The sequence below is a fragment of the Eptesicus fuscus genome, chromosome 19, assembly GCF_027574615.1.
Source record: "Eptesicus fuscus isolate TK198812 chromosome 19, DD_ASM_mEF_20220401, whole genome shotgun sequence".
Taxonomy (NCBI): Eukaryota; Metazoa; Chordata; class Mammalia; order Chiroptera; family Vespertilionidae; genus Eptesicus; species Eptesicus fuscus.
In genome coordinates this window covers 42,755,160-42,768,932 of record NC_072491.1, presented here as the reverse complement: position 1 = coordinate 42,768,932, position 13,773 = coordinate 42,755,160, and the positions used below count along the sequence as shown (strand labels likewise).

Sequence of the window (13,773 nt, the reverse complement as noted above, 5' to 3'; positions counted from 1 at the left end):
ACACCACCCGCGGTGTCCAGTCCAACATGGGGGACCGGGCAGGCAGGCAGTGCCTGACGCCGCCTGCTGGGTCGAGGCCACGATAGATAACCGGGCAGTGGGGCAGGGGCAGCGCCGGACGCCACCCACAGTGTCGGGGACCAGGCAGGCCGGGCAGGCAGTGCCTGATGCCACCCACGGGGTCCAGGCCGCCATTGGTAACTGGGCAGGCCTGGCGGGCAGAGCCTGACTCCACCCACGGTGTCCAGGCCGCCATCGGGGACCAGGCAGGCCTGGCGGGCAGAGCCTGAATCCACCCACGGTGTCCAGGCCGCCATCGGGGACCAGGCAGGCAGGGCGGGCAGCGCCTGACGCCACCCGCGGTGTCCAGTCCACCATGGGAGACCAGGCAGGCCAGGCGGGCAGTGCCGGATGCCGCCTGCTGGGTTGAGGCCACGATATGTAACGGGGTAGTGGGGTGGGGTCAGCGCCGGACACCGCCCACGGTGTCCAGGTAGCCATTGGGACCCTGGGTAGGCTGGGGTGGCCAGGGTCTCTGGGATCACTGTCTGCTCCCGGGCCGCCTGTGGACACCAGTGGAGCAGGCTGGGGTTGAACATTTTAATGAAAATGGGATGCCTGTGCCCCGGCCCATCACGCCGGTCCCTGGTGAGGAGAAGGCAGTGAGCAGTTCCCAGGTACCAGGGTTTGGAAGGGACTGGGACAACCTGCAGGCATGCTACCAGGAAGAGGTGCTGAACCATGATGACACAGAAGGCTGGCTGGTAGAGGCACGCAAAGGTGCAGATGAGGTGGCTCTCACTGACTCTGAGCTTGAAAAGCGCACCAACAGCCTGATGAACTAAATCGCCTTTCTGAAGAAGGTGCATGAAGAGGAGATCGCTGAGCTGCAGGTTCAGATCCAGTACGCTCAGATCTCCGTGTAGATGGACATGTTTAACAAGTCCGACCTCTCTGCCATGCTTAAGCACATCCGCGCCCAGTACGAGAAGCTGGCTGTTAAGAACATGCAGAATGCAGAAGAATGGTACAAGAGCTGCTTCACCATGCTGACCAAGAGCACTGCCAAGAACACCTACACGGTGCGTGCCACCAAGGAGGAGGTGTCTAAAAGCCACCGCCTGCTCAAAGCCAAGACCCTGGAGATCAAAGCATGCCGGGGCATGGACTAAGCTCTGGGAAAGCAGCTGCGAGAGCTGGAGGATAAGCAGAACTCCGACGTTAGTGCTATGCAGGACACAATCAACAAATTAGAAAATGAGTTGAGAACTACAAAGAGTGAAATGGCACGATATTTAAAAGAATACCAGGACCTCCTCAATGTGAAGATGACTTTGGACATTGACATTTCAGCTTACAGGAAACTCTTGGAAGGTGAGGAGACCCAGCTCAGTTTCACCAGCGTGGGAAGCATAGCCAGTGGCTACTCCCGGAGTTCCCAGATCTTTGTCGATCTGCCTAAGGTGGTTTACAGACTAGCTCCTACTTGATGTCCGCTCGCTCCTTCCCTTCTTAATACACCAGCCATGTCCAGGAGGAGCAGATCGAGGTGGAGGAGACCATTGAGGTTGCAAAAGCTGAGGAAGCTAAGGATGAACACCCCTCTGAAGGAGAAGCTGAAGAGGAGGAGAAGGAGAAGGAAGTGGCTGATGAAGAGGAAGGAGAGGAAGAGAAAGAAGGTGCCAAGGAAGAATTTGAGGATGCAAAGGAGGAAGAAGAAGGAGGTGAAGTTGAAGGATAAAATGCCCAAGAAGCTGAGGATGAGAAGAAAGATGAAGGTGCTGGGGAGGAGCAAGCAACCAAGAAAAGATTGAGCCCCCCTTTCCTTAATTATTTCAGGAACAATCCTCCTGAAACCAGGTCAACCCTGTCACCAACCAAGCAGTTGAGTTCCTGATACTATATGAATTAACAAGTCAATATATGTAACATTCTGAGGTGACTCAGGTTGGACATTAAATGTGCTATGACTTTTCTCCTTATGCAGAGTATCTGTTTGCTTGCAGAGTGGCTTCCTGGCTTGCTGCCAGCCTGTGCATGGTCCATGCTTATGAGTTCAGGATCTATGACAATGTGAATAATTCAGATGTTTACAATAAAAACACATGAATACATGAATCCACTGATGTTAATGTTAAACTTCATGGAAAAAATAGTCCTTTGAGTCTTTGGTGGTTAGAAATTAAAGACCTCAAATCATGTGCAATAAACAGTAAATAAAGTTACACTGAATGACAAAAAAAAAAAAAAATACATTAGGGGCCAGGAAACGTTCAAAGAACTGGGGAACCATTCCCAAATCAGAAAGGGAAGTCATAGGGTGTATATTATTGCTATGAATACCGTATTTCCTACTACTTACAACATATACAATGTAATGTATTAGATGCCTTCCTATCGCATGAAGTATGTATTCTCATAGAGTAATACTGGTACATATGTTATAGTTATGGCAGTATGTCATTCCTATCTACATTAATAAAAGGGTAATATGCTAATTAGACCATGAGACCTTCCAGAAGTCCTTCCAGACAAAGCCATGGTGGCGGGGCCGAGTCAGAGGCAGTTAGGGGTGATCAGGCCAGAGGGGAAGGCAGTTGGGGGTGATCAGGCCTGGAGGGGAGGGCAGTTGGGGGTGATCAGGCTGGTGGGGGGGGCAGTTGGGGGCAAGCAGGCCAGCAGAGGGGACCAGTTGAGGGTGATCAGGCTGGTAGGGGGTGCAGTTAGGGGCAATCAGGCCAGCAGGCAGAGTGGTTAGGGGAGATCAAGCAGGCAGTCAGGTTAGCGGTTAGGAGCCAGCAGTCCCGGATTGCGAGGGGGTTGTCCAACTGCCAGTTTAGGCCCGATCCCACAGGGGTCTCAGATTGGAGAGGATGCAGGCCGGGCTGAGAGACACCACCCCTCCCCCCCCCCCCATGCATGAATTTCGTGCACCAGGCCACTAGTATATATATAAAGAAATAGTATATATAAAATAGCTATTCTGTGTCTCTTCTCCTTATCCATTCCCTACTAAGTTAAACAATTATTGAACTGCATCAATTTTACTGCAAAATCTGAAATAAAAGGTTATTTCAAAATTTTCTTCAAAAATTATACTTTTATTTTTAATAATATAAAACAAAATAATAAATGTTATTTATAGTTTTAGAGTTTTTGGTTGGACAATATAGTGCTAGGATATTTATGCATGGGGTAGAAAATAAAATTTAACAATGTTTCCCTGTCACTGAAATGCATGGTTCAGACTTTTCTATGAGAAAGGAGTAAAATCAATTTTCTCAGGAGCAAATATAAACGGAAAGTGCTTTCAAGAGAAATGAAAGTGTAGTGCCCTAAAAGTTAAAGTTCCTTTCTTTGTGAAAGTAACGTCACAAGGCCTTGGGATTATTTTTCTGTTTTGCATTGTTTTCAAGTCACCTAATGGCAAGCATGGAACGTGCATCAACTATAGCCATATTTTATAAACAGGCTTCATGAAACAGTACATTTGTTAGGGGCCAAGGATGAGTATCACTATAGTTATTAAATTACTGTTCTTTAAAAAACATTAGACAAATAACAGGAAATCACGCTGTGCAGCAGGATAATGTAATAAGGCTTCAATTATGAGTTATGAACAATAAGTGAGCTTCTAAATGGCAAAGTTGAAAGTGGCCTTTTATTGTAACTTAACATTTTCATCATTTCCCATGTAAATCACTATCCCTTCGGCAAAAAACAAATAGTGTGTTTATCTATATGGTCTACACAATGTTTTAGAAACCTATAGGTTAAGAGCAATGGAGGAAAATTACTTTGTAGTTTAATGAGTGTTATTTACAGCTGCACTTTGGTTTCTAGCGACTGAACATTTAACTAATTTGCTAGTTACAAAAGACCCAACCCGGCCTTAATTTACATTTTGGATCTGTAAAGTTAACACAGAAAAAGTGGTGGAGTTGGGTCTGTGCTCCAGGTCTTTCTAATTGCAAAGCTCATTATCTTTAATCATTCTACATTGTTTCTCCCTGTCACAGATATGAAATCACATAGGTTTAGTTCAAAGGTACTAGTGGAGATAAATACCACTGAAACAAAAAACAAAAAACAAAAAAACAAACCTGTGCACTTCTATTCTCTATAGAGATAGGATGAGTAACTCCCAAGAAGGTTCCTAAACCTTGTATGAGAAATTGGTGGAGAAGGAGGGGGGGTTGTACCTTGCTGTGTGTGGCAAGTTGCATTCCTGGGCCCGATGTTCACTCCTCCTTCATCAACCGTTTTGCCCTGACCTCATCATCTGTGGAGTATACTTCCTGTCCCTTGACATTGAGCTCAAACATGTAACTAGTTTCATCCAATGAACAACAGACACAAGTGATGCCAGTTTCATGCCTGGGCCCCAGAGGTTTCACATGTTTCTGCTTGCTGTCTCACCTCTGCCATTGCCATAAGAGGACTATGCTCTGAGGATATAGTGCAAAGCTGCCCAGCTGGACACAACCCAGGGCAGATGAACCCCATCTGCTTTAAGGTACTGGCTTCTGAGGTACTTTACCATGTAACAATATCTGTGACTAAGTCATCCTGTGTAAAGAAAGAATTACATTGAGTTGTTTTTAGCTCAGCATTTACTACAGTCAGTAAATAACATAATGACAGCATCATATCGGGCAATAAGGCCTCGCCACCATGATATTGTTCCCAACCCCTTGGCTGGGGGACATTTTGTAGAACTTCGCTTGGATAACTCTTCTGTGTGATACCTTTCCTGGAATAAGCTTGTCAAAATTCTATCCATTAGTGAGACTCAATTTAAGTGTGAATTTCTCTCTGATACACTCCCAGCCTTAGGCAGCCTGGCACAGGAATCCACTTGCTCAGGGGATCCCACCATCCTCCATTAAAGCAGTTGACACATTATACTGTAATTGTTTGCATGTCTTGCTTCAATCTAAACTCTAACCTGTAAGGGCAGAGATATATATTTCTCAACTTTGTAGATTTAGTAATATACTCATAATGTGGCCTATAAGTGCAATTGGTATCTATGCTTTGAATAAGAATGAATAAATTCAAGAGCAATAATGGCAAAATACTAATATCTATAAGAAACATACTAACCGAAATAACACCATCAAATCCAAATTTAGGAAAACTGAAACATCTAGATTTTTTTGAAAGATAATGGATTTACATCCAATAAAAACACACAATGTAGTTACATTAAATGAGAGGCCAATAGAAATTCACTCCAGTTATGTTTACTCAGTGTTTAGTAGGCTTTATATACTCTACCAATCAACGGCTAATAAGTTACAAACTAAATAATGAGGAGCTATATTTATCTGAGTTTGCCTTATTTTGTGAATTCTCTAATTTACACATTTTTATGTATTTTTATTTATTTCAGTGTGGAAGGGAGAGAGATAGAAACATCAATGATGTGAGAGAATCACTGATTGGCTGCCTTCTGCACACCCCACACTGGGGATTGAGCTGCAACCCGGACATATGCCCTGACCAGAAATCAAACCGTGACCTCCTGGTTTATAGGTCAACGCTCGACCACTGAGCAACACTAGCCAGGCTAATTTACACATTTTAAAGAATTTATTGGACATGCCAAAGTAGATCAATATCATCATCTGTTTTCAGCAAAAAGTTACAAGTAAAATTTAGTAACTCATCACCAACTGTTCCTACTAAAGATTCAACATGAAAATATACAGTGACATGAAAATATACAATGAGACAGAAACTGAGATTTCAAAGATATTTGCAATTTTTAAAGAATTTGTATTTTGAATTTAATTTTTGTAGCAATTGCTATGAATAAGTTTCATTCTTTAATTTTGAAAACATCAAATAATTAAATAGTTCTATCTGAGCAACATTTATTATATAAGACATGGTGGCAGACGTCTTGGGTGATATTCAAGAGTAAACAAGTTAAGTCATTCTCCTCTTTTGAGGGAGGAAAAATATATACAAATAAATCACTAATTTGAGACACAAATCACTTGGCCTTCCCACAGTGGAAGCCTGACATACCACAGCACCACCAGATGTAAAAAACTATAAAAAATTCTTATTACAAAGAGGGGGGACATTAACTATTATTTTGGAACAATTCTGTTGATTGGATGCTTTCCATGTTTGAATTCTTGGTGAAAGAAGTTCTAAAGAAAGACTCATTAGAGTGGAGTCCCTCCATTAATGAACATTCTCATATCTAGCTTTTTCCAAAAAAAAAAAAAAAAAAACTGATGAAAAAAGAACTTGGTCTCTAAATCAGTACTGTTGTTCACACTCATAAATCCCTCTGGCATGTGACCTCTCAGGAGGAATTCAGTGCTCAGGATCACTGTGGTGGTTCTTCACTTATATGGGCTCTTTCCTCTGTACTTAATGCTGGGACATGTGCGTGACATCTTTTCAATGTGAGATGATTATTTCACTCTCACTGCCTCTTACTCTACTTCTACCTCTCAGTTTAGAGTTCTTAGCCTCCTGAGCAGGTGAACTACAGTAAATTCTCGTCCTCTGAAAGTTCCCCATTTTGAGGTGCACTCAGTCAGAGAATTGTAGTGGGACACAGATGTGAAAGTTGAGGGTTTAGAGGAGTTTTGAGAATTCCTCTTTTCTATCCTGCTGTCTCAGGAAAGCATTCCATGCGTCCGCTCTCAAAATTTCAATCTTTTGCTCTCAGTATAAGTGCCATTTACTAAAAATATATGCTTTCTTTTATCTCTGAGTGAAGGGGAAGAGAAAGAGGAAGAGAGGAAGAGCTAGGACACCCATTTTTGTCACATATATAGAGAAAATTGAGTCTTAGAAAGAAACTTTTCTTGGGCAATAAACAATGGGAAATTTTACTTTGCCTCATCTGTCATTTAAAAAAAATGTTATTATCACTGTATTTAGGTAATTAGCCTATGTTTTCTATGGGAAAATATTATGTCACTTTATTTGTAATTAGGTTTTGTTTTTAAGTTTTTCTGAAGTAATGATAGTGATAGGAATTTGAATTTTTGAGATAAAGTAAAACATTTCCAATGGAAATAATGACTTTTGCTTAAATTAATTTTTATCTCCTATCATTTTTGGTCTTGTTTCCTTTGTTTTTAGCATATCATTTAAAGTTCTCAGCTGAGGAATAGGTCTAATGTATTTACAAGTGATTAAGGGACTTAATCCATGCTACTGAAGAACTGAGAGATGGATGCAAAGATACTGTAAAGGTAAAAAGATGGTTTCAAGGAATTAATTGTACAAAGAGACTGCAGTCATCTTGCATGAGAAACTGGGAAACCAGGACCAGGAACAGTTCTGAAGGAGAGACACACAGAGCTTGAAGGGTCTCCAGATCCCCACTCCCCACCAAGCATTTCAGAATGTAGTGAAAACACAGGTCAGGGGACTGGGGAACAGGACACACCTACAGACAAAGTTTTCATAGTCTTTTGCATGGAAGTGAAGTTTGAAATAATGGCATGTGTTTGAACGCACCAAACTAAAGTATGTAAGGAGACAGAATAGTTGATGCAAAATGGGGCAAAAGAGTGAAAGAACAAGATTTTAGAGTTAGGAAGATAATCAAGAGAGTGCAGATTTGCAGAAGGGAAGTGAGAGAAGTCATTGAAAAGTGATCATGTCACATGATGCTGACAGAAATTCAGAAAATTAGATAATGGGCAATAGATTGAGGAGGAATCATGATATAGAAAGCATTAGCAGAAGGAAAAGTTGAAACGATTGCAGATTTATGGAAAAGAGTTAGGTGGAGTAAATATATATGATAAACAGGGGAGATAATTGTTGAAGAAGGAGTCCAGAGAACAGCATGATATCAAATATCACAAATAGAAGGAATTGTCTTAAAAGTAAGTGGGTTTTTCTTCCTCTGATTTGGAGGGAAAAGAGAAAAAAAAAATGGTGATTATACACCAGAAGAATTTGAGCAATATGGAAAAGAGTTGAGGTTAATTCTCACCCACATTTTCAATACAATAGAATTAAAAGGCATCTACTCAGATATTTGTGATATGATATATGCTTGAGGGCTTGAGGCAAGATGATTGGAATTGCGGATGTACAAAATGGAATTAAAAGGTTGCAGTGTAGCTTTTGGAATCCAAATAAGATCTGGCTAGCATGAATTTAGAATATAACCATTACTAGAGGCCCAGCGCGAGGTGCCCTGCCTCCCGCTGTGCGAGGAGGCACCCCATGGGGGGGGGGGGGCGGGACCTGCGCCTGACCCCACGTAGCACCAGCCACCGCGTTGTGTCCACTGGGGTGGGGGCAGGTACTCCTGTGTGTGTGTCTCCGCTCCTTTCCGCCCCCAGCCCCAGCCTCCCTGTGGCCGCTGGGGCTGGGGGTGGCACGCAGTCCCCTCCCACCCATCTGAGCACACAGCTCCTCCTGAGTGGTCATGATGCCCGGCTAATTAGCATATTCCCTGTTTATATATATATAGATAAGTGCTTCTCCCCCTCCCCCCAGAAATGCTTATAAGTCAAGAGTCAGGATAAAAAAATATGGATTTTAGTTTACCCAACACTGGGTGAAGATATAAAAACATGGCAGAAAAACTCATGGAATATGAAATGTGAGACAAGGAGGTGGAATGCTAACCTGTGTGAATGAATAGAGTCAATAGTTTCAATATCATCATCATAATAACAAAGCAAAATAAAAAAATAGATATTTAAGAAACTTAGGATTTAATTCTGTGGTAAATTTTTCACATATTTGTAAATAAGGAAAATTACGTCATTTTACATTTATAATGAATTTCTGACAAAATATTATTTTCAGTAAAACTTGAATGTTAGAAAGCTAGCTTAGAAATATATCAGAAATTCCTTTAAAAACTATGCATACACTAGTATGTAGTAGGGGAATGCTACACAGAATCTAACATTGTCCCATAAGAAGAAGAAAATGGAAAAAATGCCAAGAATGCAAATGATATTTTTTGTTAATCCTGCCAGAAATCAAAGTAGTCTGAACTCTTCCCAAAGTTGCTTGAGAAAAAAAAAGGAAAGATAGCATATTAAGTAGGAACAGATGCTAAAGCCAGATTGGAACAATAAACAACAAAAAGGAAACCACCTTGAGCATGACACTTTCCCACTTGAAGAACAGAATTTACAAGTTTAATAGGAGGGACAGACACTACGGGATATGGATGGAATAAGAGAAACAGGAAGCAGGTACAGTAGTTAAAGAAGTTTTCCAGTCTTTACAGTGGTAGCCAACCCAACCCCTATTTCTATCTGATTGAGCAGACAGGAAGCGGCTTAGCTATGAGTGACGTCAAGTAAGGTATTTTCTAATTTTTCATCCAGAGTAAGACTTTTTATTGGCAAATGTAATTGAAGAAGATTAAAAACTGAGGATGCTTGCAAGGGAATAGTATAATGAAGTTCGATACAACTTTAGCTGGGGAAAGGGAAAAATAAAGAATAAAGTACATTGAGGAATCAGAGAATACAGTAGGGTAAATCGATTTTCCATAAAGATAAAAGATTTTTATGGAAGAAGCACTTGCAAAAAAGAAAGTACAAAGATTTTGATTGGAAGGCAGAAGTTTAGCATCAGAGATTTCAGAAATTAGCAATGTCAGTCTAAGGGTTTTCTTCGGTGGGAAGTAAGGGTGTTAAAATGGAGGGAAAAGCCATTGGATGAAAAGGTACACTTTAGTGTGTCAGGTGTGCCTTTCATATATATTTTGAAGCCTTCACAGTTGATGAAATGGAAAAGAATATGAGATCAGAAGTCTCTGTTAATATGTTAAATGTTACCATAATTAAAACAAACAAACAAAAAACCCTGCTGGGAGTCTTAAACCCTTGCCAGGAACCATTAAGTCTTCATGTTCATTAAACTCCAAAATTTCTTTTTTCATAAAGCATTCACAAAAGATAAAAGGGAAACTTTTACAACTCATTATATATTTGTTGGCTTTACAAATTGGCTTTCAAATGCCCTTAATGGGAACCCAGTCAGGGTAAAGCTTCTGACAATGAGGAGCCTCTGCAGGCAAGATCTAGTGTCACCAAAGAAATGGCTCGGCCACTGTGAACTAATAAGATGATAATGAATGATGCTGCTGTTTAATGAATATATAGGCAGAGGTGGAGTTACACCCTTTGGAATGGAACACGGGGCAGTGTGAGGGACAAAGCAAAGGACATGTATGACTAGGAGTCATGGGGAGTAGTGGAACTAGTTGTATACTAATTTAACATTGAGTTTTTTGACACTGCATTCCAGCATGATGTAGTAAATCAAATTTTGGTAATTTAAGTTTAGCTTTATGTCTTTATAGAGACTCACCTATAGTACTTAGGACTCATATATGCCATGTGACTATTCATACTCATTTTTCAGCTCTCACTAGTCCATCATACTTGTGGAAAGTGGATGAGTGGCCAGAACATTGGTAAGAGAGATGCAAAAGGAAGATTTTGAACCAAGAGTTTTTGATGAGTGACTAGCAATGAGGAGGGAGAGAGGATGCGACATCTGGAGTCAATGAGCTTCAAAGGAGTTTTTGCTGAAAGACTAGAGAGCATTCAAGGAGCTCTAGGGAGCAGAACATAAACCTACTCCATTTTCAGAACATGAGGTACCCAGGCTGTAGCAGAAGCAAAGATCTTAAATCATGGAAGTGGCCAAGATGAAGCTTTAAAATGGCAAAGTTAATTGACTAGAGAAGAAAATTCTAGGAGGCTGAGAGCTGATGTTCAGATCAGATTTCAAGAGGAGACTTGGGCTTTCAATAGGGCCATGTAAAACAGGGATGGGGAGGTCTGGTGAGTGTCAATTCCTAAGGTGGGTGATGGCTTCTTATGCCAGGGTCCAAAATTATTCACTCATCTGTCACAAGTCCTGAGTGCTTGCAATGAGTCATTTCATTGAAGATTTAGGAGTACTATCTATTTGATGGCTAGAAACCAATTTAGCAAGTGAAAAAGGGATATATGTCCTAATTTAAGTAAGTGGATGGGGCCACCAAGTGGAAATTCTAATGAGAGAAAATCTCAAGGGCCTCCCATCACAATCCCCACGTAGGATTCATAGAGTTAGATTGAACCAACATTTACTGAGGGTCTTCCAAGTGCCAGCCACATCTCATCCTGGTAACAATTCTCACTGTTGCTGTCTCCACAAAGGATACATGATTTGTGACACTTCAAAAATGTGATTCAGGCCCACTGACTTCAGGCTTTTAATTTTCCTCCTTTGCATGGTTATCAGTCAAGATAACAATTCCTTTTGGAGGAGAAAACAGATTTTTAGAGTATAATAACACCTATTTATCAGCATGGCTATTTTCAATTTATTTATTTGTTCTCTCCCTCATTCCAAAATAATAGAACAGCCAAAACAAATAGGTAAGAAAATTTGGGCAAAGAGAGAACTGAAGTTGAAAACTGAATGAAAAGCACAAGTAAGATTCATCTATTTCCTTTTTATTGCAAGTGGAACAGTTTTGAGCTTATGAGAAACCAAGCAGAGAAGGAGTGAGGAAGAAAGAGAATTTAATATATTATACTTGTCCCCTTACTATAACTTTTATTTCCTTATTTGAGTTATCATCTAGAATATGATAAAAAAATTGTTATTTTTTCAAGTATATCTCTAGCACCTCTCACTATTCCTAGTATATAGTGGAATCTCAGTAAATATTTGTTGAGTGAAAGAAATAATAATTGGCTACATGAATAACCATGAAAACAATTAATCATCTCATAAACTGTAGAAATTAGCTCATAATTATTTTTGTCATGGTTTGCTCCCACTGCCTCACTAAAGTACGTGAACATCTTCCATACTACTGGGTTCATAAATCAGTGTTGCTTCATACCTTTCTCTTTCTTAAATACATCATCATAATGGAGCTAATTTCTCCCCCTCAGACTTTTCACCCTTAGCTTTTAGCACAAATTGAAATGTACTCTAAGCTGTACTCCCTCTGGTTTTTATTTTATCTAATGAAGAGATATCTCCTATGCAATGTTTTGTCCTCAAGTTTAGACATAAGGCTAAACCAAAAGAAATTACCAATATTCAACCATATTTACAACAAAATGACTCTTTTACATATTTAATTATCTATTTTATATATTTTAGTTCTCCAGCAGTATTCCATGGTAAGCCCTTCAAATACAATCCTATATAATAAAGAGGTAATATGCAAATTAACCCTCAAAAGATGGCTGCCTATGACCAGGGTGGCAGGAGGGTTAGTGAGGGACAACCAAATGACTGAACAAGCAGGCTGTGTGGGGCAACCAGGCCAGCAGGGGGGGTTAGTGAGGGACGACCAAATGACTGAACAGCAGGATGTGTGGGGCAACCAGGTTGGCAGGGGGGCCATGAGGGGCGACCAGGCCAGCAGTGGGGCAGTTAGGGGTGAACAGGCTAGCAGGGGGGCAGCTGGGGGCGACCAGGCTGGCAGGGAGGGCAGTAAAAGGCAACCAGGCCAGTGGGGGGGGGCAGTTAGGGGTGACCAGGCTGGCAGGAGGGGCAGTAGGGGGCGACCAGGCTGGCAGGGGGGGCAGTAAGGGGCGACCAGGCCAGCATGCAGAGACAGTGAGGGGCAATCACACCGGCGGGGGAGGGCAGTTAGGGGGAACCAGGCAGGCAGGCAGCTGAGCAATTAGGAGCCAGGATGCAGGCTGGGCTGAGGGGACCCCCCCCATGCACGAATTTTGTGCACCAGGCCTTTAGTTGAATATGTTTGAATATATGGCAGGTCCCCAGTCTTGGACAGCTGCATTTCCCCAGAACATTTAGATAGATTCTCCAGCACTCACAAATATTATGTAACAAACACTCTGTGGTGGAGTTTCTGAACAATTCTATCAGTTTATGGTGTCCTTTTTCTTTCTAAAGCTTTATAGTGCCAGGGGAAAGAATTCTTTATATTCTTTAATCCTTCTGAAGTAGGCAGAATATTTTGATACAATATTAAGCCTACAATTTATTTAGAAATTATATTGCATTTTATACATATACAATAATTTTTAACATATATATACATACATAAACACATACATACATACACACACACACATATCCTATCTAATAAAAGAGTAATATGCAAATCAATAATCACTCTGCCACGCCCACAAGTCACGCCCACATGCCAACCAGGAGCGAGTATGCAAATTAACCCAACCAAGATGGCTGCAGCCACAGAGAGAGCAGGAGGGAGGCTTGGGTTTCCCCAGCGATGGAGGAAGCCAAGCTTTCCGCACACCCTGGCCAGCCCAGGCCTCCACTTAAGGCCATTAAGTTTCAATTATAGAAGATAAATAAATCCCAACAGAAATGGCTGCAGCCACGGAGCGAGCTCCAGGCTACAAAGTTTCAATTATAGAAGATAAATAAATCCCAACAGAAATGGCTGCAGCCACGGAGTGAGCTCCAGGCTAAAAAGTTTCAATTATAGAAGATAAATAAATCCCAGATACCAGGGACTCTGCTTGGGTCATCTGGGGGCGTGGCCAACCTGCAAACCACCACAGGCCCCTTGCCCAGGCCACCCCATGCCCCAAGGGAACCCCCACCCTGATCCGGGACACCCTTCAGGGCAAACCAGCTGGCCCCCACACATGCAACAGGCCTCTATCCTATCTAATAAAAGAGTAATATGCAGATTGACCATCACTCGAACACACAAGATGGCTGCCCCCATGTAGTCAAAGATCCTGCCCCCATGTGGACACAAGATGGTCAGCACAAGATGGCCAGCAGGGGAGGGCAGTTGGG

General features: G+C 41.7%; 1 pseudogene; it reads left to right on the top strand.

Moving 5' to 3' along the window:
- The first annotated feature begins 614 nt into the window (after nt 1–614).
- On the top strand, nt 615–1,804 carry LOC129147285 (neurofilament light polypeptide-like; annotated as a pseudogene).
- Nucleotides 1,805–13,773: the final 11,969 nt, after the last annotated feature.